Consider the following 25,310-nt stretch of genomic DNA (forward strand, 5'->3'; position numbering starts at 1 on the left):
CTCGAAGTTTTGACACCAGGCAAATGCTACCAGTTCCCTTCTGCTTCTTGGAAAGAGCCAGGAGACGCAGACAGCAAACCGTACGCGTGAACCGTGGGCTTGTTTTGCCTCTGTATTTTGGGAAAATAGTTGGCTTAAGTCTAGCCCATATAGAACCAGAGTTTGATCCTGGTGGGTGTCCTTTTAAGGAAGCTAATTTAGGTCAGTAAGCACTTTTACCCTTCATTATTTAGTGATCCAATGTTTAAAGAATTTTATTTCTAAGGGGAATTGTGCTGTCAAACAAATTCCACTTTAGTTAAAAAAAAAAAAAAGTCTGTGTTCTTTTGGGAAGCTGTCAGTGTTTTGGGAGCAACGTTCCCCGCTTTTGTTTGTAGGTGGCTTTGTTACAGCTGCTTCCTGTGCCATCTCCCCTCTCGCACACATGGGGCTCCTGCTGCTTCCTCCACCCCAACACTCAGTCCCACGCCACCTCCTCCTCCCATTTCTCCCTCCGGCCTGCCGTTCTGCCTCGCTGCCCTCCTCTTCGTCACGCGCTGTCAGCGGTCTCTTCTGGACTGCGCTCACCCTGGGTTCTGCCCTCGCAGCCCAGCCTTGCAGCAGACACCGCAGCTCTGGTGGCGCTGCCTTCTCCCACCTCTTGGCCCAGGCCCCTCCATCGCTGCCGGCCTGCAGCACCCCCTCATCTCGCTGCCTCCCTTCCAACAGCTCCCCACCGGCTGGGACCTGCCGAGTGTTGACTCACAGCGAAGAAAGACACCTACCCACTGCCTGAGAACATGGCTGAATGACCAAGCTGAAGGTGCAAGACAACAAATACAGGCACCTTCATTTTCCAGGAATTCCCAGAGCTCCTTGTCCTCCACTTCACGCGAGATCTGTTCTTCGTACAATATGCTGGGAAGCAGCAAGTCCCCTGAGTTTAATCCTGTTTCTCAGTGCTGTACCCGTGCTGAACTGCGTGACTGCTTTGGCTCTAAGTAGCCTATTCCTAAAGCAATGTCCCCAACGGCAAACAAAGTAGCCCCCAAAAATGTGGCTTCCTTCATTTTCACACACTGCTAAAGATTTCAGACTCACCAATTCTCAGTTTAGTGTTTCATGAGCCACTTGTATTTTTTTAAAAAGCGTAGTTTGCCAGCGAGCTGAAATCTGTAGCTCTGATCCAGTGCACGCTCTTCTGAGGAAGGTGGAAGCCTAAAGAAGCGATAAAACTGCGATTGCCTTCAAGTACGTAGGAGACCATGTGCTGAACAAAATCCACTGGATGCATGTTCTCCTAATAAAGTTCTATCAAACATTAGCTCACCTTTTAAAAACAGTAATTTAAAATATTAATCACTGCTCTGCCAATTCGCATGACTGTACCCAAGACATTCAGAAGACAGGTTCTGTTCAGCACCGTTATCAGTGTTTATTAGTAAAAATGACTAACCTATCTCGATTTTGTTTTTAAAATGTAATTTTGAAATCCCTGTGCCATTTGCGCTGAGCCAATACCCGTTTCCATGGAAACAGCAGCATACAAAACGTTGACATATTTCAGAGAGAGCGAGCTACTTAAACATCTGCTTCCCTGAAACCACCAGCTAGACTTTAAATTAAAACTGCCTCTCACATTTGGTGGACTGGTTTACAAGGAACATCAAACAAAGCGTCCTTACCGGACAGCCCAGCTCAGATCTCCTTAAACAATATATCCGGATAGCTAACGCAGCACGCAGCTCACTGAACGCTGCTTTTAAGGCTCACGCTATCAATAATGTACACGGCCACGCATTTAAGCGGCAGTCTCCTGAAAAAAAGCAGCAAACCCACCAACCCTTCTCATACCTTCTCACCCATTGTCACACGCCTTGAAGAGCTTCACGTCTCCTTACAGCCCCGCGTTGCTGAACGCTCAGCGGTGTCACCGATAAGGGAATCTATCGGAGCGGTAAAGGTGAGCACCTCTTCTCACCACAGCCCAACTTCTGGCCAGCGCGGTGTGCAAAGCCAGCACTTAGAACAGAATTCAGAACAGATTTAGTTATTAGCAATCGCTTTAGCCAGCCAGGCACGCTGCCCTTCTAGAAGCCACGCTCGCTGTATTTCAATACAATTCTTCAAACTGGAAGGAAAAAAAAAAAGAGAAAAAAAAAAAGTAAAAAAGGAAAAAAAAAGCATCAGCTGATAAAAGGAGCAGAGCATTCTTTGACTGTACCAGAAAACTAAAATTATTTCAGTTATTCCATTTTTTTTTCTTGGATGATTTCTGACTAGTTCATTCTTTTCCCTACCCTTCCTTTTTAACTCCACAAAGAACGGCAGCTCCAGCCTCTCGTAACCCTGCAAACACGCACCAAACTGGGTGAAATACATCTAATGGAAAACGGGCTTCCGACCGACTTGAGACGGAGGGCAAACAGAACAGGCACTACTCAAACGCAATACGAAGAATCCATTTACTCTCTTATGATTCTCCCCACCCTGTTATCTGAGCAACCTGTATTAACTTGTGAGACGCTGCTGGCCAGCAGCTGAGCTCTTTCTTAGAGACAACATACATCTTGAAAAGTGAAAAACATTTAATTTTTACAAGTACATCCGGAGTAAAAAGGACCTTTGCTGATAAACCTTGATTTCGTCCCCTGACCTCAGCCAGGACGCCTGGCAGCACGATGAGCTGCTCCCTTCGTTGTGCTCACCCGACACAAGGTCTTCAACCAGGCCGGAAACCTTAGGGATAAACGGCTGGCTTTTGAAAAATCCAGGCTTGGAAATCTTACCTGGCAAAAGCTACAGGAATGGTGCTTTATGCAAACATTAAACGGCACGCGACACAACATTCTGGACCCAATTTACGTGTTAAGAACCACGGCTGTGGACATCAGTTATCACACCAGAAGGGTCAGGTACTTCTGGCCCTGGAAGCTATGCCTCCGAACCTCCTCCTGCCTGGCACATCGTCTGGATGCACAGCTCTGCACGAGGGATAGGAGAGGGATCGTCCCCCAGCCAGCCAGCTGGGTGTCCTCCTCCTCAGGGACAGCAGGCAAACCCCAGATTTTGGCATCCAGAACAACGGTGTAATTAAACTGTAACACAGACTGTGGCAGCAGAGTTATGGGATGGATTGCTTTGCATGTACTGTGAATTATCTGCACCCATTTAACCACCGCGATCTCTACCAATTCTTTAATTAAGTAACACCACTTTGCAGCTTCAAAGCACAGTAGACAGTAATTAACTTGTAACAACTGTGAGAGGAAGTTTAGGGAAATACTGAATTCCTCAAACACCGAGAGCTGATACCATATCAAAGACCAAGGAAATTCTTGCAATTGTCCCATTTCCTCAAGATTTCAAATGCAAAATTACAAAAGAACAAGACACCTTTGCACTCTGCATAAACAACCAGCGTTCAAACCCCAGTTACAAAGGGCTGTACTTTAAACGCACTCACAAGTCTGTGGAAATGAATGCTGTGATGCCAAAAATATTTTGCCCAAGGTTAAACCGAGAAAATACATATTCCTAAGTCATTTTTGATAGTAAGTGATCGCAGTACTTTGTTTTTATGCCCAGCCCTGAAGAGAAATCTGACTTGAGCAGACATTAGCATACAAATGGGATGAACTTTCAAAGCTTATGCAACTGTTACTCCATTACAGACAGCTCAAATCAATTAGGTTGTTAAAAATCAGAGAATAAATCTTGGTTTCAGTTTAAAATATGAGCACTCCCTTATACCTCAGAGACATCCGTGACATTCAAAGCTGGTAAAAATTTAGCTTGTTGAGGAGGGGAAAAAAAAAAAAAAACCACAAACCCAAACAGCACAACCTCCAATCAGAATTCACTTGATGTTCTCTCTGCCACTGTTTTCCTCCCTCCCCTCCTCCTTGCTTCAATGTTCCTTTCCTCTCTCTCCCCCCAAAAAAGGGACGGAGAGGAGACTAAATTTTCCTCTGAAGATGTTTTGATCCAGTCTTCAAACCCACTAAGTGTGAAATTAGAGGGCTGTTTACCCTGCTCAGTGGGAAAAACCTCAGCACAGCCATGACTACCTGAATTCCAAGCACCTCTGTAACGAACAGAAGGAGAACAATTAACAGTGAGCTGAAGACTTTGCTGCCAAGACTGAAGGATGATTTCATCAAGTATGAGAAATGCAGGCACCTACAATGAACGGTCAAAGAAATAACTCCATGTATTCTACCTCGTCCCAGCCATCCAATTCTGTAGGTCCTCAGTAAACAGGCTTTGCCAAAGCTTCCTCAAAGCTGCAGGGATCCCACAAAAGCCAGGATTCACCGATGAACCTACTGGAGTTTGAACTCTAGGGACACCAACCCAGCCGATGGGTAGTATCTCACCAAAAGGTAAAAACGGCTCTATAGGAAACAACTTAAAAATAACCGCATTTTCCAGAAATTTAATACCTGTAAAGAGCATTCTGCTTAAAATACTTTGAAGACTAAAGTGAGGAGATGAAAACAGATACTAAATAACTAATGGTGTACGTATTTTATTAAATGTCATCATTTTACATTTTCATATCGACAAAACCATAACCAGTGCAAAACCCAACACCCGCAGAACAAAAGAACTCTTGTAAGCAAGTATTTTGCAATAGAACGTTAAAAGCTTCCCGTGAACCGCAGCATCATTTGCCTGGAAAATACACAAGGTTGACTAGACTTTACCGACGCCGGCACGCACCTCTGCGTCAGTTTTACATTAATACATGCAGCAGATCCTCTGCGTAAACAATTTCTGAAAACTCAGTTACAAAACGCTACATTAAATCTCTGCCCCCCCCCAATTCCATCTATGGCCCACCAGAGGCCAAAGCAGTACTAGAAGAGGAAGAGGAGTCAAGTCTTGATCTTGATAGTACATCCACTGATGAGGCACTTTCCTGCACACATAACCATTTACCGCTCACTTCGACCTCTCGCGGATTTGCCCGAATAAATACAGGCTGGTGTGTGCTGGTGGTTACGTGGAAAACCCACCTGCGCTGCACAAGTTCACTCCTTCACAAACCCCTTACAGCAACCACCGAATTGACGTACCTGCACGTACCCCAAAGCAGAAAACAGTTATTTCCTCAGCTTCCATACACAACAAGAAAAGCCCCAATTTTCTTTGAGCTCACGACATTTTATTACTCTAAAACTGTGTTTTTCAGGTAGCAACAATAAAATTCAGTCCAAGCAGCCCGCTATTAGGCTTGCTCAAAACATGGTGCACATTATCAAATTCGCTTGCATATCCTCAACACAGCGAATCAACAAAACTGATGAACAGCTATCAAAATGTTCTTACATGTTCCCAAGTCAAAGAAACACACGCGATGGAGCGTACAAAAGGATTTTTCCCATAAAAATGTATTTAATACCACTATTTTGTTTGCCTGTTAGAGAAAAGCTGGACTGAAAAACGCTATTTCATTTGAAGCAAGGTTTTTGAGGTCCTGAGTTCCTAGCAGAATCCATTTCACTGTTCAACACCAGCCTCTGAAGAAATTCTGTATCCGACAACTTTCTGCTTTATCCGTGTTATGGAGGATTTCAGCTGTCAATTGCAATCCTCATTCCAGGACATATACGGAACTTTAAGTAACCTGGGATCCAAGGATGTAACTGTAAGTTAAAATTTAAGTAACCTGCGACCCTTCTTTGAGAAGAAAGACCAGAATATTTAATAGGATCAAAAATCTGGCAGCAGTAAACTAGAAAATGAGACCGGGCGCTTTACATCACTGTGGAGAAACAGCGCAGTGTTCTGCACTAGCTAGAGCTTCCTAGCCGACTCCAGGACTAAGGAGACCACATTTCTCTAGCAGAGCATTGGTTTAAATAAAATAGAAAAAAAAGAACCAAAACTGTTTGGGAGCATGTACACCATGAGAATGCAGTGGAATTTTCAGAAACAGAGTGCAAGGACTTCATGCCAATACAGAAACCACAATACTCCAATTCCTCAACCTAATCCAGCTCTGCCCACGCAGCCACAACGGGACCGCCAGTACGGACGCTCTGCAGTTCCGCCTCCCAAAGCCGGACTTGACCGCTGGTGGATGGGGACTTCTCTCTGCAGAGGGCTGCTTTACGACACTTCAGTGACGCGCTGTGCTGGCTCAAACACACCGAGAGGTTGGTTTCAGTTGGCGCTTGCCTTAGTTTCCGCAGGGGAACACAGCGCCATACGAATCCCGGTTCCTGTCAGCGGAAGCGCCAGCAGCGAGAACAGCCAGGCAATAGCTGTGCTGGACAGACAGCTTGGGTCGCAGACGCCTGGCCACGAGGCAGCGAGCACAGCCTGGTAGCTGCTTCTCATTTAAGTCAAGTGCATGGTTGTGTTTACATATTAAATGAAATTTATTCCCTTCAGATAAGCAAAAGAAACAACAAATACTGGAAACAGGTAATTTTACAAATATAAACCCAAACAAGAACTGTGTTGTTTGTACAACAACTACCCTCACAGTAGTTTTCACTTTGGCAAAATAAACTGAACTGCTGTGCTCAGAGTACCAAGCGGGATCTGCAAGAAGGATGCTGCAATGTTAGAGGGAACTTAAAGGAAGACCCCTCCCATCCCCCAACATTATCCAGGGAATTAAACCCTTTCCCTCCAAAAAAGCAAATCCCACAAGGCAAGATTTAGGATTTTAGCTTATGAAACAGAATTCTGAGGGATGACCTGATCCCTACACGTGGGTCCTCCTGACACATGAAAGAGGAACTCCAGCAGTGCACGCCTTTGGAACCTTGCCGAGAAGCATTAAACACAATAGCTGGGAGTAAAACTCAAACCTGAAACGAAATACAGCCCGTAACTGCAGGTATTTGAAATGGCTTGCAAAGGGGAGCTGGTGGACTCGCCAGTACTTAACCTCTGCGGCCAACAGGGAGGTCACTCTGAAGCACGTCACTTTACATGAGCATATAAACACAAAGTGATGGATCAGCAAGACTTAGGAAAAAAAAAGAGTTGGGAGGAAATGATAAAATATGAAGAATGGCCTTTCAAATGAACATTCAGAGTATAACATTTCAAGAATGTGCAACATTCTGGCAACTATACATTTTTTTCCTTCAGTCTCTGTGTAAAGTGAAGAAAACACGCACCTAGAATACGTCAGTCTGACAGAGTGCCTGGAATCCACCGTCGGGGGAAAAACCGCTGCTGCCGATGCCTGAGCCTTTCCTTTGAACCGGACAGGCATTCAAAGCTTCTAACGCTCCACGTGTGCGCAGGCAGCCAGGGTGCTGTTCAGCGTTTTTACATTTTACACACACGCAGAGCTAATGCTCTTCTCATGGTATGCACTGTAATGTGGGGAACAGGTTACAGCAGGTGGACCTTTGAACTTCTGCCTTCCCAGCAAGGCCCAGCAATACCATTTTACGTACTCCCACCTGCCGTGTGGCAGAGCTCGCAGTCCTGCTGGTCCAACACCCTCCGCCTGACTCGGCCCAGAACCAGGGAACGCGAGGACAGCACGAGGCCCTTGTGGCAGACCCACTGAAATATTCTCTAACACGGAACAGTACATTGCCACAAAGATTAGTTTGAACCCTGAGTCATATGCTGTAATCTCTCTTCTCAATGTTTTTTTGGCTTTCGTTACAGAGGCACTAGACCGTGCTGGTATTCACACAAATATCTGCTTGCTTTGAATCTTGCTGAATGATTTCCTCTGGCAGCTAGTTTCATTCTAATTACACCGTTTGGAAAAAAAAAAGTATTTCCACCTACCATTTTTCAAAACTCCCACTGTCTAAGTAACAGTGAATGTCCTTTTGGGCTTGTACTATGAGACATCACAAAGTTATCTTGCCATACTAGTTCCTCTTAATGGACTGACAAACAATTAAGTTTTAACATGTCCAAGCTAACCTTTTTCACAGCTGATCATACAAAAAAAGAATTCAAGTGCTACAGTTAATGACAGTGTTTAGAAACACTTTAGTGCTGTAAAGGAACAGGCTACCTGTTCTGAATGAAGGTTACACTGTTTGCATTGCCATTTGTTACCTCTTTTCTTAAGAAAAGATGGTAAAATTAGTTTCATAATGTCTTTTGCTAAAGAATACTAGAGTCCTGTGATACAATTCTAAAACAAATCTTGGCTTCACAGCAGCAGATGTGGTTCAGTTTAACAAGCCAATAAATATTTTAAGTGACTAGAAAGCTGGGACTTTTATAATATGGTCCAGGTTTAAAAGCTAAGAAGGGAGTCAACGGGTACTAAAAAACCACACAATACCTGTGTGGCTTTCTGCCTACTGCTACACTACAGACCGTGCATACAAACTACTTCTGTAAAAACATTCCACTCTGAGCAATACCTGGAGAAGTTATCCTAATGTCATAACACATATTAACCTGAGAAAGGAAGAGTTCTGTTTAAAAAGCTTGCTGGATAAAAGTGATCACCAACAGAAAGTCAAAATAGATACACAAGTTTGGCAGGATGCAAATTACAGATCTAACCTCACTGCATCCTCTTATACTTTACAGAATGAGACGGTCAAGGGTCAAGCTGCTTCAGTAAGCCAGTCAAATACTAATGGGTGCAGCATCCTCAACATTTCACACCGAAAGAGGCTGCCTAAAAACAAAACAAAACAAAAAAAAAAAAAAGAGAAAGTGGAAGTCAAACTTCACGCTAGACTCCACCAGCATCTTAAAATAGCGACTCAAAGCCCCAAACCAGCGCTGCCCTACGCTGTGCAGAGGAAGGTAAGGGTCGGCCGAGCGATCCAAAACACGGCAGGGCAGGCGGGCAGCCCCGGGAACACCGCCACGGCGCTGGGCGGGCAGCCGCGGCCGCCTGTACAAGGCCAAACCGCCCGGCCCAGGGCAAGGCTTTAGGCTGCCAGGAGGGCAGCGAGGCCACCAGCCCCCCACCTCCGCCCGGGGCAGGGCAGGGGGCGGCTGGAGCGGAGCCCGACCGGGACCGGCCTCCCCCACGGCCGGCGGGAGCAGCCCCGGGCCGCGGCCTCCCGCCCCTCCGGCTGCGGCGAACCCTCCCCGGCGCTTCCTCCCCGGGGAGCGCAAGAAAACGCCGCTTCCTCCGTGGGGAAACGCTCCCTTCCCGGCCGCAGCGGCTTCCCCGAGCTGCGCCCGCCTCCTCGGCGCTGGGAGAACCGGGCCAGCCGGGCAGCCAGCCTGGGCGCCCGCTCGCCCCTCGGCTCGCAGCCGGCCGCTCCCGCCGCTCCCCCCGCCGGCAGGGCCCCGGGGAGGCCGCCGCGGCCCGGCAGCCCCCCCGCCCCGCCATCAGGGCGGCCAACGGCGGGCTCGCCTCGGCGGGACCGCGGCTCCGCGTGCCCCTCGCCGCCCCTCGCCGCCCCTCGGGACTCCGCACCGCTCGCGCCCCCGCCCCGCCCCTCTCCTCTCCTCACCTCGGGGCGCGGCGGGCGGGCGCTCGGCCCGGCGCCAAGACAACGAGGCGGCCGCTGCCTCCTCCGCGCGAGGCACCCTCGGCCCCGGCGCCTGAGGCGAAACCTCCCGCCCTTAGCGACGGCTCCCAGGCCGGGGAAGAGGCGGCCGGGCCGGGGCCTCTGTTCCCGCTCTCCGCCCGCCCGCCGCTCCCCGCGCCAGGCCCCGGCTTCCCTCTTTCCCGGCCTGCCCCGGCGCCGCCGGCCCCAGGCCCCCCTCCCGCGGCCGGGCTGCGCCTGCGCGGCGGCCCCTCTCCCCATCCGGGTCCCTCCGTGCGGTGTAGCAGGTCGGTAGGCGGGAAATGGCGACTGGCTGCTGAGCGGCTGCGGAGCGCCGAGCCCCGGCGGCGGTGTAAACACAGCGGCGCCCGCCCGGCCCGGCCCGGCCCGGCCCGGCCCGCCCGGCCGCCGGGGACCCGGACAATCGGGGGCCCGCCTTCCTGGCACCCCGCACCCGCAGGTAACCGAGGCGGCGGCTCGGGCGGCGCGGGGTCCCAGCCCGGGATCAGGTGGGAAGGCGAGGGGTGGTCGCTCCGGAGTGACCGGCGGGAGCCTCCCCTCGGGGCCTGCCCCGCGGCGGGCCCCTCCGCCCCGCGTCCCCGCCCGCCGGGCTCCGCGCCCCGCTGCCCGGGGAGAAAACCCCGTCCCTTCCTCGCTCACCTCCCCTGGCCGGCCGCGGAGGCCAGCCAGCCCCGGCCGCGCCGGAGCCGGGGCGCAGCCCTCCCGGGCCAGCCCCCTGCCCGCGGAGGAGCGGGCGGCGCGGCTGTCACCCCCGCGCTGACACCCCCCCGCCCGCCCGGCCGCCCCTCTAGGCCCAGGCCTGCCGCCAGGCTCCTCCGCCCGCTGCCCCCCGTCCCGCGCCGCGGGGGCTGCGCGGTGGGCGGCGGGGGCGCGTCCCGGGCCGGGCCGGCTCGGAGAGGGGGGCGTAGCTCCGCGGGCGCATCCCTGCCCCGGCTGCACACGGGCGGGCCGTGCCCGGCGCTGGCTCCCGCGGGGAGGACGCGCCTGTTGCTGGCTGTTGTTGTCAGCGGCGGGGGGGCAGCGCTGGATGTGGCTGTCACCGGCTGCGAGGATGGGGGGGACGCGCACACGCAGGGCGGGGGGTGCCGCCCCGGTGGGTACCGGGCACCGGCGCTGCCCGGGCGGCGGAAGGCGGCCGCGGAGGATGCGAGCGCGGCTGGGCAGAGGGGATAACAGCAACTTTGTCTGCTGTCACTTGCGAGGGCGGGGGGCGGCCGGGACGCGCCGCCGGTGGGGCGCAGGACCGCCGCCATCTCACCCGGTGCTGCCGTTCCCTGGCCGCCCTGGGAGCGCGGTGTGAGGTGCTAGCGTGTTGTGTGCCACACTGGTTATCTGCTCGCTTCTGTGCTGCTGAAGAGAACCGTGCAAGCCTGTTGCTCAGTGTTACGGTGAGCACATGAGAGGACAGGTCGTGTTATTTCTTTGTGACTGTGCTGGTGAGCTCTAGCTTAGCTCTGCCTAGGATATTTCTTTCTCTGCGGTGATGATTGCAGCACTTGTTCTGATCCCAAGCCTGTTGCTTCTGGTAGAGGTTTTTCATAGTCTTCCAGTTGCTTATGGTGTGCTTTTAAAAGTAATTTTGAGATTGTAATTATTGACTTGCCTTCCCTGATAAGTTTCCACTGTTAGGATACGGTAGCCCATGAAGAGCATCTCTCAAACTATTATCTGTTGCCTTGGGCAAGTCACAACCTCTTTTGCCATTTCTCCATCAGTAAAATGGGGATAATAGTACCTCAGAGAGTTGTTACAAGAAGTAGTTAATGTTTGTAGATGGCTTAAAAGACCTAAGTGTTATTAATTAAGCCCCATGACACATTAAGGTAAGAGTTAGCGAACCAGGTTTACACATGGATGAACTGAGGCAGGAAGAGATTATGGTTTAGCTAGAGTAACATATTGGATCTGTGACAATAGCAGAAAACAAGTTGTAACTACTTCATGCTGTAGGCACAAGCAAAGAGTTCTATATAAGAGAGATGATTCCAGGATTATTTGCCCCTCCCTCACCCCCCCCCCGCTTCCAATTTCAAGCTTTTCTGCTTCAGGAGGTTGTGCCTGTGTGACTTCCAGTTGACTGGATAGCTCCAAGGACACTTGTGGCTTGCCCACTTAAAAGTGTTTCAGCAGTTTTCATAACAAGATATATGTTCTAGGATGCGAGCCAAATCCAGACTTAAATTCCATAAAACATTCTCCACTTTTCCCCTGAACACACTGTGTGGAACTTACTTAAGACTTGATCCTATTCCGGTGAGTGGAGTATGCACTAAAACTGACAGTCCTGTTTCATCTGAGAAAGTTCTTTCATTAAAGAAAAAATTCTCTTGTCAGTCTTTCCCAGAGATTTAATGGTACAGTTAGATCATTTTTCTAAAGATGTAAACATTCCACATATGCTGGAGCTGTACATGCATTTTCATAATTTAAAGGTAATTTTCCATTTTCAGACTTCCACCGCAAGTGTTGATAACTTCCTTCTACTGTGTTCATTCCCCAGCACACTGATGTGACACTGTTGCAGGCTGAGTAGCATTAAGCAGTTTGGAAAAAAAAAAAAAAAAGTCTACTGAATTCAAAAGGAAACTTAGTCTTCATCTTACAAAATTTTTCCATACTGTATTGGCTTTTATTTTCTTTGATCACTTGTAATGCTGCTGAGGTTGACACCAACAAAAATAGTGTTTACAGAGACTTTAAGAATCGCATTTTCTCTTCTGACAGTTTTCTATGCAAATATTTCATTCCTGTGGAAGAAACTTTTTAATAGGTGTAAGTGGAGTAATAACTTGGAGTACTTGCACATTTTTGTAAGAACCAATACTGGAAGTCAAACTGAGCTATTTTGGCAAGAGCTTGCAAGAAAAGCTTGAGCAGGAGGGTTGGACAAGATGACCTCCAGAGTTCCCTTCCAACCTCAACCGCTCTGTGGGTCTGTAAAAGCAGGATGTATCAAGTAGGACTGGAATCTGGCAGAAATCTAAAGTTATTGTGCATTTCTAGACATATGTATGCTCTGACAGAAGCTTGAGACCTCTTGCCCTTTTGAAGGGATAACTGGAAGTTCCAGAACACCGCTGTGATACTTTCAAGATCACAGCTGAAGCCAGTGTAATTGTGTAAGTCTGAAGTTGCCTTTTCCAGTTTATGGGATTGCAGCTTTTCCCTGTTCAGACCCTGTACCAGTTCTTCCCTGTCCATGTGTTTTCAGCCTGGGCTCCCTAGGGGAGCTGTTCCTCTGTATCATGGGTTTTGGGTTTTGATAATGTCAGCATAGCACTATTAAGATCCTCCCAGGTGTAAAGGCTGCTCCCCCACCACACACACACACCCCCCCCCCCCGTGACTGCAGTGCTTTCGCAGGAGCGTTCCTCTTAGACAAGTGCTTTCTGATTCATTACTGCGAGTAGATCAGATATGGTGGTTCCTACTCTTATTAGCTCAGAAAGTAAAGGACTAAGCCTGAATGAAATTCTTTCATTTGCCGGCAGCTTACATTACCACTAAAGTGTTGGCACCGATCTCTTGTAAATTTTAAATGGAAGATTGTTTTTCATCTGTTGTATATGAAAAGTTCATTTGATGTTTACACATCCCAGTTAAGTCTTCAAAAATGCAAATATGCACCATAAGTGCATAGTTGCTTAGTCAAATTCATAATGGATTACAATTTTTAGGGGGCAGTCTCTTTCAGTTGAACGATGCTGCTCTGATGCTGTAAGGGAACAGTAAGCTCTTTACAAGGGTGTTTTAAAGAGCAGCTATCTCAGGCAGGGATTCTGGCGGTGCCTGCCCTGCAGAGCACTTGAAACGGGGGTTAATTTGCTGAAGTGCCGCGGTGGTTGCAGCAGAGTGTATCTCTTCTGATTGCTTGGAGGAGAAACTCACACACAGCGAGATGCTTGAAAGCCACTATAACGTGTTGTTTACATGTTGAGTTGCCTAAATGGCCATTATTTACTATTTTAGGAAAATAAATATTTTACATTCAAAGTGAAGACATTTTCAATAGCCCTTGAAAAATAAAGTGTGAAACCATCCACATGTAACACAGTCAGTGTCAGAGGCTGGACAGTAGCTTCCCAGTTGGCAGTCTTAACTTTTTCTAAATAGATTGCTTCCCAATCAGATCAGTTTCAGTAATTACTTTGATTAAAGTCCTCTTAACTATGGAAAATAAGGAGTTCTTTCATCGTACTCATGATCCAAGAAAAACAATTGTAGGGACAGTCTGCTATAGGAAAATAATGAGTTGAGTATCAGCCTGGAGTGTGTTTTCACCTTTGCCAGTGCTGTGTGATCGGACATAAGTCCTTTGCTGCCTCAGTTTCCCTGTCTGGTGGGTTAGTATTTAGGGAAATACCGAGATCTGTGGACAAGCTAATGGGAAGGAAACGTGCAGGCGCCGGTGGACAGGATTATCTCAGCAGGCACATTGATCTCTGCTGCACTGTGACATAAAAAATACAGCTCCTCATGGGGAAAGTTTTATGAGAGTCCAGCCCCATCAATCAGATTTCTATGCATCTAGCTAAAAATAACCCAAAGCCAACATTTAGGAAGCCACCTATCTGTTGCGTGTGATCTAATGAGGATACTCTGTCCGCTAAGTGATGTTGCTTATAAAAGATGACGGAAATGGAAGTTATCCCTAACAGTTCTAACTCCTGTCTGAATTCAGAATTTCTGTTTGTTGGGTTAGGAATAGAGTTAGAAGGCATAAAACACTTCTAGTTTTGAATTCATAGTGCTTATTGTAGCGGCATGCCTTTAAGTATAACATTATCGTGACAGTAAGTTTAACTAAAAGAAGCTGTTAACTCCACAGCATCTGGAAAATCAGCTATGCATACTGAAAGTAGCACAATACTAAAAAGTATATCGTACTATTCATTGCCACTATACCGAGTGTAAGTAGGAGAAAAAAACCCTAAGACTCTAAAACATTTGGATTAGAATTTACCCACAAATAAATTACTTTATTTTATATGTATAAACACACGCAGTGGCAACACAGCGGGAGTGTCATTACCAGCAGAGTAAGGCTGGGAAGGTGATACTGCAGGGCACGTTAGCATCCTTGAAGCCTCATATGAAAGAGAGGGAACCTGTCCTTATTTAGGCTAGGTTTAGGAATAGCTAATTTAAATTAATCAGTTAGCAGGAACCGGGATCAAATCAGAGCAATTGTTCTAAGCAATTTGGCTTTTGCTGCACTGATTCAGTCTAAATCATAACTCAGTTTACTTTAGGCCATTCTAAAACATGATTGCTTTGATTCACCCTGTATTTTAGGAGGTGCTAATTAGAGGAGGGTAGGTAATTCAATCTGAGGATTAGGCTATACCACAAGGACTTTGTCAGCCTAGTTAGTGGTAAAACCCCTGCACAGAGGGGTTCTGTTTGCCAGCTGAAGCTGCACTGTGCTCACTAGGAGGCTTGTTACCCTAGCTGCATTTGACTGGGGAGGAATAGTATTTCCCCCTTCCTTTCACGTTTCTATCGGGTAGTGTGGTACTGGTAAAGCTTCTGATACAGACAGTCTAACGTGTGTTTCCTTAGTCTAGACAGAGCTGCAGGGGTACTCAGCATCCAGGGGCTGAAGGTGCTGGAGCAGAGTCTGATACGGGTATATTTATTTCTTACCCTGGTGGTGGGATTTGGCTTCATCCGTTGTACTTTCCTCGAGGCTTGCTCTTCTGTAGTTTACATCTCATAGCCGGTGTTCTTGACGAGTTCACTGTTTCAGGAAGGAGTGGGCTGACTGGAGGTAAGAGCTAGGTTCTGTAGTCTCCTCTGTCCTTGCCTCATTTTCCAATACCCTTTTCATATGCGATAACAGTACCTGAAGTTGCTTCTATTTTCTCCGTTTCCCAGGAACTTCTCCCATTTTACTATCCTAGGAGAGCTCATTTAGGTGCAGCAGGCTTCCTTTTATATGAAATAATGCCTTTGGGCTGTGGTGTAGTGCCTGGTCACCTGACTGAAATTCATCACCTGGGAGGGAGATAAATCCTAGAGGTGAGGGCTGAGTTCCTTCTCTTTTCAAAATGTGGCTGTGACATGCTGTGTGTACGGCAGTCCTGTGTCTGTGTGCACGTCTGAGAAATGATGAAGAATGTCTGTTAGAAGTTAAGAAATAAGTAAAGATGTTAAGAGAAAGCTAGTTACTAGTAGTTACGTGGGCAATGGTTATGTTGTTTCTGCGTTTGCTGAAGAAAAGCATAGCATGAACTGCAGTTTTAAGCTTTGTTTTCGGAGGGGGGGAAAAAAGTGCACAAGAAGTAAAGGAGGTGATTTGTAAGTAGCAGAAATATCTACACGAATGTTAAAGGTACTTACGGGCTTTGTGTGTGCTACATTTAAATATAGTGTATTTGATTGAATTTCCTAGCTCAATTTATTTGACACCTTAAACTCTTGTCAAGACCAAGCAGTTGTAATTAAATCAATTTAAATATGCTTGGAAAAGCTTATTTATTTTGCTTATCAAGACAGGAGTGATGAATATTAAAGAAGAAAACAAGAAAGCTGGTGGAATCTTGATACTTTTGATTTATGTTCTTAAAAATATAGATTTGAAAGAGACTTTTGAATGCAGTGAAAGTGATATTCTTAAACAACTGTAATTACTGCATTTAGAGTTCTTAGCTTTGTGTTGCTTAGGTGCTAGAAAGCTTACTAGCTTAAGAGAAAGTCTTTGAGAGCTCAGTTGGAAAAATGGGCTGTATAGATACAGTGAAGGTGAAGAGGTGTCGTGCTTAATTGTTATGCTTAAGTGTCCTGTTGGACTTATTTGAAGATAATTCTATTTTGATAGTAGATTTGTTTAATATATGCCCGGAAAATGTTTGATAATGTTCAGTCTGATATAAATATGTCCTGAGTCAATTAACACGATGGGTTCCAAACCATAAAATAGTTTAAAATTTGAAAATAAGCATTTATCATCAGTGGTCCATGCCTTCAGAATTAAAAAGCCACTTAAAGAAGATTGCTCTTTGCTCTTTTTCCTCTTTAAGTATTTTCTGCTCCCTTTTAGTCCAGGTGCTGTGAGGTTAGAGGAGTGTGTGCAGCCGTTAATGTGCTGGGAATGTGAAAGGCTCCGTGCCTGCGCTTGCAGAGAGCTGGTATTTTGTCAGAATTAATAGGTAAAGGGCTTTTTTTTGTTTATTTGGTGGTTTAGTTTTATTTTTTAACTAAAGTCACTATGCTGATAAACCTGTTACTGCTCTATCAGCTTACTCAGAGTGGCGTGGGGATCCACCTGTGTTGTCAAACAGTGCGGTGCAGTAGGAGCAGAGCTGTAGAATGAGTCTGTTGGTGCTGAGCACTTGCTGCCCACGTTGTTTGCGTTTCTGGAGGTTTTGGCTTGGGCTGGTCCTGTGTCCTGCAGTGGCTGATGTGTGGTTTCAGTTCGGTTTCAGTCAGAGGACTTCAGTTGGTGTGCTCTGAGACTGCTTTGTTACGTGCACCAGAGCACTGTAAATGGGATGATGAGATGTGTGTCAAAGCTCACGCTAGATCCAAACTAAAAAAGCTGGTGCAGATTTGTGTTAAACATCCTCTTGCCTTATGGGAAGGCAGAAGATGCTATGCCACCTCTGAAGTTTTTGTTTGTGTTAAGCTCCTTGTGAAGGCAGTGAGAAGCACAGGGCAGTTGACAGAAGAAGGGACAAATCTGATTGTGAAAAGGCTGTAAAAGAGAGTTAAGAGCCTTCAGTCAGCCATCGCAGGCTAGAAGCAAATCACATAAAATCTGTACAGAGTTTTCTGAATGTCCGGACGGATGCTTTTCCACCTGTTCCTGGAGTTCCATAGTTCAGCTCTGCTCTTTTCCCTGTGGCTAGATGGGCACTCCTCATCTGCTTCTGCACAAAGTCTGCCAAATTAACTCGGTTTGCAATAGATGGTTGTTTAAACTCATCTGGGTGGACTTTGTTTGTCCTCTGTATTCAAAGAGAGTTTGAAAAACTAGGTTCTGTATTATAACGTGTATGATACTGAAAGGATGAGAGGAGAATTATTTTTTCCCCCCAATTTCATGTACAGGTTTTTAAATATTACTCTGTAGGAGTTTTGATCCACCGTAGTGCTTGGGGACAAAGTGTGTTAATGATTTATGTTAATAGTGTGCTTAGCCTTCTCTTCAAACTTTATTTCTGAGTTATTTTATTGTCATGTTGTAAGTGTCATAAGTGAAGATTCTTCTTAACAGAATAATAATAAGCTGAAATAATCCGGTTAGTTATAAGTGTGTTCTTGAACAGCAAAACTGATAAGGTCTGTTATCCCACAGACTCGTATTCTTTGGTGCCTTCCAGTCCTCTTGTCTCCCGCAGTACCTCCAGACTCTCTATCCGCAGCATTCCAAGTATCGGGAGCTCCTATTTGCCCTCCCTGCTGCTGTCTGAAGTGCCTCGGCTGGGTTTGCTTGCTGGCTGGGCTGGGAGCAGAATGCCTGGCTGCTCAGTCACTGCCCTGTCTCTGCTGAGGAGCTGAGCTTTTTGTCAGAGGTAGGCTAGGAAAGGAGACAGGGTGGAGTGTGGATGTAGGGCCAGGACGGGGCTCTGGCTGTCCTTGGCTTATTGGGGCTGCTAAAGGGGTCTGTCTTATCTACGTGGCTCTTGATTTTCAGAACACTTGCAAGAACTTAGAATGTTTGACGTTTCTCTCCCTCTGTAAAATTGGGTTGATGTTGGTCAGTGGGTTCTGCGTTTACCAGGGGAGGACTGTCAGACACACAGCAGTTATGGGCGGTGCAATTGTATAAGCCTTATTTTCTCTAGAAATCAGACTGTAAAATAATCAACTGTAACAGAAAAAGGTTATTAACATTTATGCTAAAGAACATAGCCCGTCAGAGTACAATAAGCAAATGAAACCCATAACATAGAATGCTGTTTCTTTAAAAATTTGTGAGCGGATGGTCTTTGTTAGAATAATGTGCCAGGAAATAAAAGGAAAATCTTAAACCTGAATAGCTTCAGTGATCACACCAACAAAAAAACCCAGCCTCACGGTTGATACCGGAGCAGCTGAGGTTCCACAGCACCTTAGGGCGGTCAGTCCCACTGATGAGGCAGTGAACGGGCCAGGATGTGTTCGGTGGCCTCCGCAGCGGGTGGCGTGACACAGGCTGCATCCTCCCAGCTCAGCTCTCTTCCTCCAAAACAGAGTGACCCGCTCTGCCCTGCCCGCAGGGAACAGCCCTCTCCCATGTATTGCTCTGAGCTGGCCCGAGCGCCATCCAGGAGAGCGCTGTGCCATCGACACCATCCGTGACTGCCAGAGAGCACGCTGACAGCTAAACAGTCCTGTTAAGTTATGTAGTTCCACATGGATGAGCTGGTACAGTGCTTCAACCGCCCTGGGCTTGCTGGCTCCCTGCTACAGCTGTCCTTTCCCCTGCCAGGAGTTGTATGTTTTTATTCCACCCCTTGTTCCTGTGACGCTGTGCTGAAACATTTCAGTTTACTAAGCTGGCCTAAAAATATGGCTAAATGGAAGGTGAGCTGAGTGCCAAAGCTGCCTCAGGGAGGGTGCAGGAGTGTGACAGCAGTCAGATTGGCTTGGGCTGTCGTGGAGCCACGGCCTGTCAGAGCAGCAAACTCCATCGTGAGCGTGAGTGGTGCCGGGGAAGGGGAGGCTGGAACTCCCTGTGCCAGCTGTTCGGCAAAAACTGAGGTCTTGCAGCTACGTGCTGAGTGGCAGCAAGCGGCCCAGACACCGAGGGGTGAATGGCTCCTTAACGTGGCTTTACTGTCGGAGGGAACACGCTGCGTGGTATTCTGTGATAGGCAGATAGCCAGTCGTAATGCGCGGTGGAAAATCCCTACTGAGTGGAAGGGATGTAGAGGAAGGAGGTATGGAATTTAGAAAGCATTCCTTCTGTTGTCATTAACATGTTTTTAAATATCAAAACTGCTCTTCCGTGATTTTGGTAAATTGTTTCTTCAGCACTTCTGGTGAAAAGTATTGTGTGCTCTGTCGTATGTACAGAAGGTACAGCTTCCTTCCAGGTGCTTGTTTGGTGTTTAAGATCACTTGCATTACGTTTGGTATTTAAGTTAAACTAGGTCTCCACAGTATCTGGGAAATTCGCCCAAATTATACCGTACCTGGTTTGTGATGCAATAAATTAACCCCTGTCAGGAAGACTCACATTGCTTTGGAAGATGGCACGGCCGTTTCTTGTTCTGTGGGACTCCTGATGGAGAGGCCAGGTTTGCTCCTGGGACTGGGGAGCGATTGGAAAAATAAATCCGACAACCGTGTAAGCTCACAGGTGATATCAGCGTGTTTTGCTCTTGCAGATTTCTCTGTTGTACAATACATAGCTAGACACATGGGTGGAGCGTGGAGATAATGGACTTCAGCTGCCTCTGTGCCATTGACGTTTACCGGGTAGCAGAGAAGCCCCTGCCCAGTGACGCAGATGCGCAGCCTCCCTTTCCTCCCACTCGGAGTCTCTCGGGTCGCCAGGCATACTAAAATGCCAGCTGGTTTTGCATGTTTTTTTCTTGAGAATGTGAACCTCTGCCGTACAGCATCAGTAATAGCAGTACTCGTTGCTCCTGCCTTTTTTCAAATACAAACTTTCCGAAGTAAGGCACTGGACAAATGGTACCCTCTCACTTGACGGAAGGATTCCCCGCTTGTCTCCAGAGCGGCGTCTGATACTTTGCAACCATGAAGTTGTTATTTCATTACACACATTTTAAAGTGGCAGAGGTTCGTTAGACCAAACTGGAGGCAATTAGCTTGTGAAATAAACAAGTGAAATTCAAGGTAGACTCAAAGAAGAATGGAAACATTGTAGTGTGTATGCAGATCAGTTTTGGCTTGCAGAGCTTTTGTTTCTGTTGGTAATTTGTGCTTATTACTATATAATAGAAATATTGACCGGAAACTTCTGTAACTTTCCACTGAATAGGCAGTGAGGTTTGTTTTTTCTTGTGGATTTTTCACCCAAAATAAAATAGGGGGGAAAAAAATGAAATAAAATAAAATAAAATGTGTAAAATATCCTTGTTGTGATGGGATCCGGCAGGTCCTTGAAACTCATTTCAGTTAAGTTTTCGAAACTGAATGAGACTCAAGTTCATAATGTCCCAATATTATGTTTTTAAGGTTATACATAAAAACGTAATATCACTCACAAATTAATAAAGCTGTTAAAACTTCAGCACTTATTTTCATATCAGTTTTAGCTTAGGTATATGCACAAATTAGCAAGTTAATGTCAGAGACTGCAGTTTGTAATAATGACGAAGCAGGCCAGAATGGGCTATGAGAACGCCGGGTTTAAATCAGCACGTATATGTGATGCAGAATGTTTAGCTTAAAATTTGTAAGGCCAGTGGATGGTAAAAATCTTGACTGTGATGGCATTTTCCCCATTTTTAACAACAGAGTTGGTTGATTTATTTTTTTTTTTTTATTTATAATTTCTAAATCAGGAAAGCCAGGTGTGAGAAGAGCATAACAGCAGCCCCTTACAAGGTAGAGAGCACAGTTTAAACTATTTTTAAAGGTTTTGAAGCTATATAGTGCACCAAGGAAAAATGTTTTCCGGGGCAGTAAGAATCATGCTATGATTTAATAAGTTTTTCTCCTACAATAAAAGTAGTCTGCTATTTTTAAGGCCAAAGGAGCAGCCGAAAGCCTTATCTAGCCTTTTAGAAGACAGTGACCTGACAAAGTCCTGCGGAATATGTGATTGTGGTTCTGATCCCACAGGAAGATTAAGGTGAAGAAGAGCAAGATTAGGGTTTCTGGTGCAGCCCTTACGTCTGTATAGTCCTTGCAGAAATTATTAGCTTCTCATAACGAACGTAGGAGTTACTGCACGGCTTCCATAGTCCAACACAAACTTACTTGGGCTTATTAATCGTCTTGATTTTTATTTAATTAAAAACATAACTGACATGGATTAGATGCACAATTAAAAAAAAATAATAAATGAGGATTTTTTTGTGGTCAGACAACATCCTGGAAGGTCTGTTCAGGAAGTGTTTAGCAACCTGTCTATACCGCGAGTTGTAACAAGAGGGCATGACTTCCAAAAATAGGCTCCCTCTGTGCCCAGCAGCATGGATTAAATGTCCGGAGAGCCTGGTACGTCTACAGACAGCTGGTCCGTTCCAGAACCTCCACAGGGGCAGTGCTGGTTCCAGCGGAATTTGTTACCCGCTCATCTCAAACTCCAGCACTGCAAACTTTTGTTTCAAAATGTGTCAGCTATTGGTGAGCTCCGCAATATCTGAAGATGACTAATGTAAAATTCTGCTCTTGGCAACATCAGGGATTGTAAATAGTATCTGTCTTTGGCGGCAGATTTGGGATTCTGTTCTGAGATTAACTCTTCTATGATTAACCTGGCTCTCCACTTTTCTTTGTTGGTCAGTAGTCTGACCGAAACTGAAAAGACTGAATTAATTACAAGCATGTACCCTCAGTCGCAAAGAAAAAAATATCTTGGCCAGGAGGGAATAAACTTTCAGTTCCAAACACGTACAGTATAATCAAAACAAAACCTCGCTAGCAAAGCAGTGGCAAAACAATGGTGCCTAGAAATATGATTGCTAGTGCAGAAAAATAAAGCAAGGCTAATTATAAAAAGCTGCCTTCGTTCTTTGGCAAAATCTTTCTAAGAGAATGTTTCTTTTAGGGGAGATGCGTAAGCTTTGGGAGCATAGAACTGTGTATGCGAGTCCAGGGCAGGCATCCTGAGGAATCATGGTTAAAACACGGAGACTGCAGCCCAGGATTTTCGCGTGTGGTTTTATTTTGGGTTGAAATGAGTTAGTAACTTGAAAGGTATGGAGGAGAAGAAAAGGTGCTTTCAGTGAAGCGCAGGGAATGTAGAGGTGCCATTTGCATTGCACCTTTGATAGCTGTAATTGCTAGCTGTTGCTTTGGTGGAACTTGTAGTTTCTTTGTACGTTTATCCAGATTTCATAACCAAGCACCAACATTTGAACAGTACATATTGTGTGTTTTGCTGTTTTTATAAATCACTGTCTCTTTATTTTGCTTTTAGCTACGCTATACTAGCGCTACTTCCAGACGTCCTTTAATCCTGGTTTCCTAGTTAATAGTTGTCTCTCTAGGAGAGAGCTGCAGGAAAACACACCTGAAGATTTGAGAAGAGTGACAAGTAGTACCGTATGTTGCAAAATATGAAATACATCAGCTGGAATAATATGAAATTGCTGTAATTTTCTAGGGAAGGAAAAATAAGCTGGTTAAAGAAAGACCAAGAGTCTTTGAGGGGGGAAAACTCTCAACATCTTTGAACTAAGGAAAAACACTTGCTTGAAGTTTGTAAAGTGCTCTGGGGCCTGCCTAGATGAAAGGCTTTATCTGTAAGTCATTTTCCTTGACTTTGTGAGTCCAGGCAGGTATATGATTACACTAGGGTTATCATTTGTCCCTTAGTTCTCTCTCCCCACCAGGCATAGGCTTATCAACTTTTTGTCCCTTTCCCATGGTGACTCGAGCTTCTTCGTACGCTAGCATAAGATCTTATGTTTCTCGAAAGTATCGCTAGTAGTGTGTGAATGGACTTCAGCCAGCTCGATGAACACGTCTTCTGCTTGGGATGTTTCTTCATACTTGACATCTGAGTCACACCACAGTAATGAAGTGTACTGACAAAATATGACTGGTAATATTTGTTTAAAAGGAAACTGAAGAAAACATTTGTTCTTGGTTCCTCTTTCTCTGGATTGGCCCGCTGTGATCCAGCTTGTATGGCTAGAATATTCAAAGGAAATGAGCACATTTTATCAGCAGTGAGGTGATCCGCAGCTCTGTGCCTCCCCTTCCTGTAGTGCTGGGCAGAGCACGATGCTCTGCGAGACCCAGTGAGGATGCATAGCATCTGGCTGATGCGCATGGGAAAGCCCTGGGTATCGCATTGGAATGCTAGAGAAATCAATCAGATAGGAGAGAAAAAGAAAAGTCACCTAGTGTGTTCACCAGTTCCCCTCCTGAGGCGTGGTCAGTCAGTCTGCTTCTCCAGAGCTCTGGCAGTGTTCAGGCTCGGAATACATCGTTTTCAGTGACAGCAGTCCGGTGTTACTGCTGAGTACCAAATTAAAGGCAGAAATCGTTCAACACTGTCATTTTACATTTTCTTGTCAGTTAGCTCTTGCTGTTGTTTGTCACTATTGTTCTTTTACCATCTTGAACTCTTTCCTGTATCAAAAAGCTTTAAACCCTGTAATTATATGTGCCTCCCCTAATTTTTCTTTTATAGTTTTGGGAAAAATAGATAAAAAGTAGTACTGTAAGTGGTGGGAAAATAAATCATCCCTAACTGAAAATTTCATGGAGGTACGCTCTTATTTAGAAACATGAGTCACTCTCAGGAATTTCTTTCCTCTAGGTACCCTGTACCTGTGCCATGGAACAACAGCAGTATTTACAAGGTAGCGAGCCTGACAGCTGGGTGTGCAGGGACTCAGGAAACGGGGGGATTCATTGTGGCTGTAGCTTGTCCAACTGCTGCTTTTTAATAGCTCCTTCATTTCTTGTTTTCCTATCTCACCAGCTGTTTAATGAGAATTCCATTTAATCCCTCTCTGCCTTGTATTTCTCTTTTGAAGAATCAGATTTTTCTTTTTTTTTCTTTTTTCCCCCTACTTTCTGAATTTATTACAGATATAGAAGAGATTCAAGAAAGAAAGTTTTTGGGTTTGGTTTTTTTTTGAGAGTTTTAAAATCAAGCAACATGGCTTGATCTTTAAACGTTCAGTGTATTTGCCGTTAATGTCTTTAGTTGACTTCAGGTTCACGATGTTGCGGTAATACTTCAGTGCCAGCTTTTCATGGTGAGAAGGTGTGAATAGTGAAGACACTATTGCACAGAGAGAGGGTTTTGAGCTGCAGGCCCCTGAAAGAGAATCTGCTGAGAAGAGAATTGAAGTACAGAAATCGCTTACGGTTGTTTAGTGTAATCCCACGTGGAACCGACTGTACAGCCGCTTGGCTCTGGGCTCAGCGCACCTCCCTGGCGTGGCCAAGGTCTCGCCTGAACGTGGCTGAGCGAGGTGCTGGGTTCCGCAGGCGGGCTCTTTGCCGAGTGACGCGCCGTGGTGGAATCCCAGTTTACCTTTTTGAGGAAGGAAGTTCACCTACGTGTTTAGACTTGATTATTTCGACTGAGAGAGCGTGTTCAGTATTGTAGGCTGGCTTATTCTTGTTTCAGAGAAGAAACACAAATATAACTTGAGTAAAAACTGTCCAGCCAAAGGTACCGAGCATTAGGAAAGCAAACTTCTGTCATTGAGAGGATTGTAGGTAACTGTTGCTAAGTCCATTAGAGACATTTATAACCCGAGGCGTGATACCCAGGATGTGAAGTGAGCCACTCTGGCAGGAGTGTACAGATGAGCTGAACGGTTCCTTGCTGGATACATACGTACTCACCGTGGACAAACATTACATTGGTTCGTGCTTTGTCTGCCTAATACTTGTTTCCGTTCTAGAAAAATCAGGCAACTTGTAGCATAGCAAATTGTAAGTAATATTTTCATTCTTAAATTGGAATTTCACTAGTGTCAATCTTCTTTCAATGTTTTACAATTTTGCCTAATTCCTTTTTACACACATTTGTTTTTAGTATAGTCTTGTTTAATTCCTATCCAGGATTTCTCACCAGAATGTTTTAAAAGACTGCTGTTTTATGCAGTCACGTTGCAGGATGTTTTCCAGTTTTTCAAAATGTCTAAGTAACATTTTAATGGATGTGGTTTACATCTTTGAATATACTGAATCTTATTATATTTTCTGTTCATTTACTTAATTCCTAATTTCCTATGGCAAATGGTTATCCATTGTCAA

The 25,310-nt window shown here is 45.9% G+C and overlaps 1 protein-coding gene and 1 long non-coding RNA gene across 4 annotated transcripts in view; one reads left to right on the plus strand and one right to left on the minus strand.

Annotated features, from left to right (window-relative positions):
* Positions 1 to 4,494: 4,494 nt before the first annotated feature.
* LOC147599193 (uncharacterized) lies at positions 4,495 to 9,617 on the minus strand. Its single transcript, XR_015259847.1, has 2 exons — positions 9,402 to 9,617; positions 4,495 to 8,608 (listed from the first exon to the last, which is right to left on the minus strand). It is a non-coding gene; the product is annotated as an uncharacterized LOC147599193 (long non-coding RNA).
* A 124-nt stretch (positions 9,618 to 9,741) lies between these two features.
* CTDSPL2 (CTD small phosphatase like 2) overlaps positions 9,742 to 25,310 on the plus strand; it is a 39,516-nt gene continuing 23,947 nt past the window's right edge. Inside the window, exon 1 of one of the 3 annotated variants that reach the window (XM_086756927.1) lies at positions 9,742 to 9,897. The gene's annotated coding sequence lies outside the window, so the exon portion shown is untranslated. Of the gene's footprint in view, positions 9,898 to 15,396; positions 15,480 to 25,310 lie in introns of those variants that run through there. The other 2 variants (XM_086756925.1, XM_086756926.1) reach the window with 2 other exon arrangements.

The sequence above is a fragment of the Chlamydotis macqueenii genome, chromosome 12 (genome assembly GCF_036417535.1).
Source record: "Chlamydotis macqueenii isolate bChlMac1 chromosome 12, bChlMac1.mat, whole genome shotgun sequence".
Lineage (NCBI taxonomy): Eukaryota > Metazoa > Chordata > Aves > Otidiformes > Otididae > Chlamydotis > Chlamydotis macqueenii.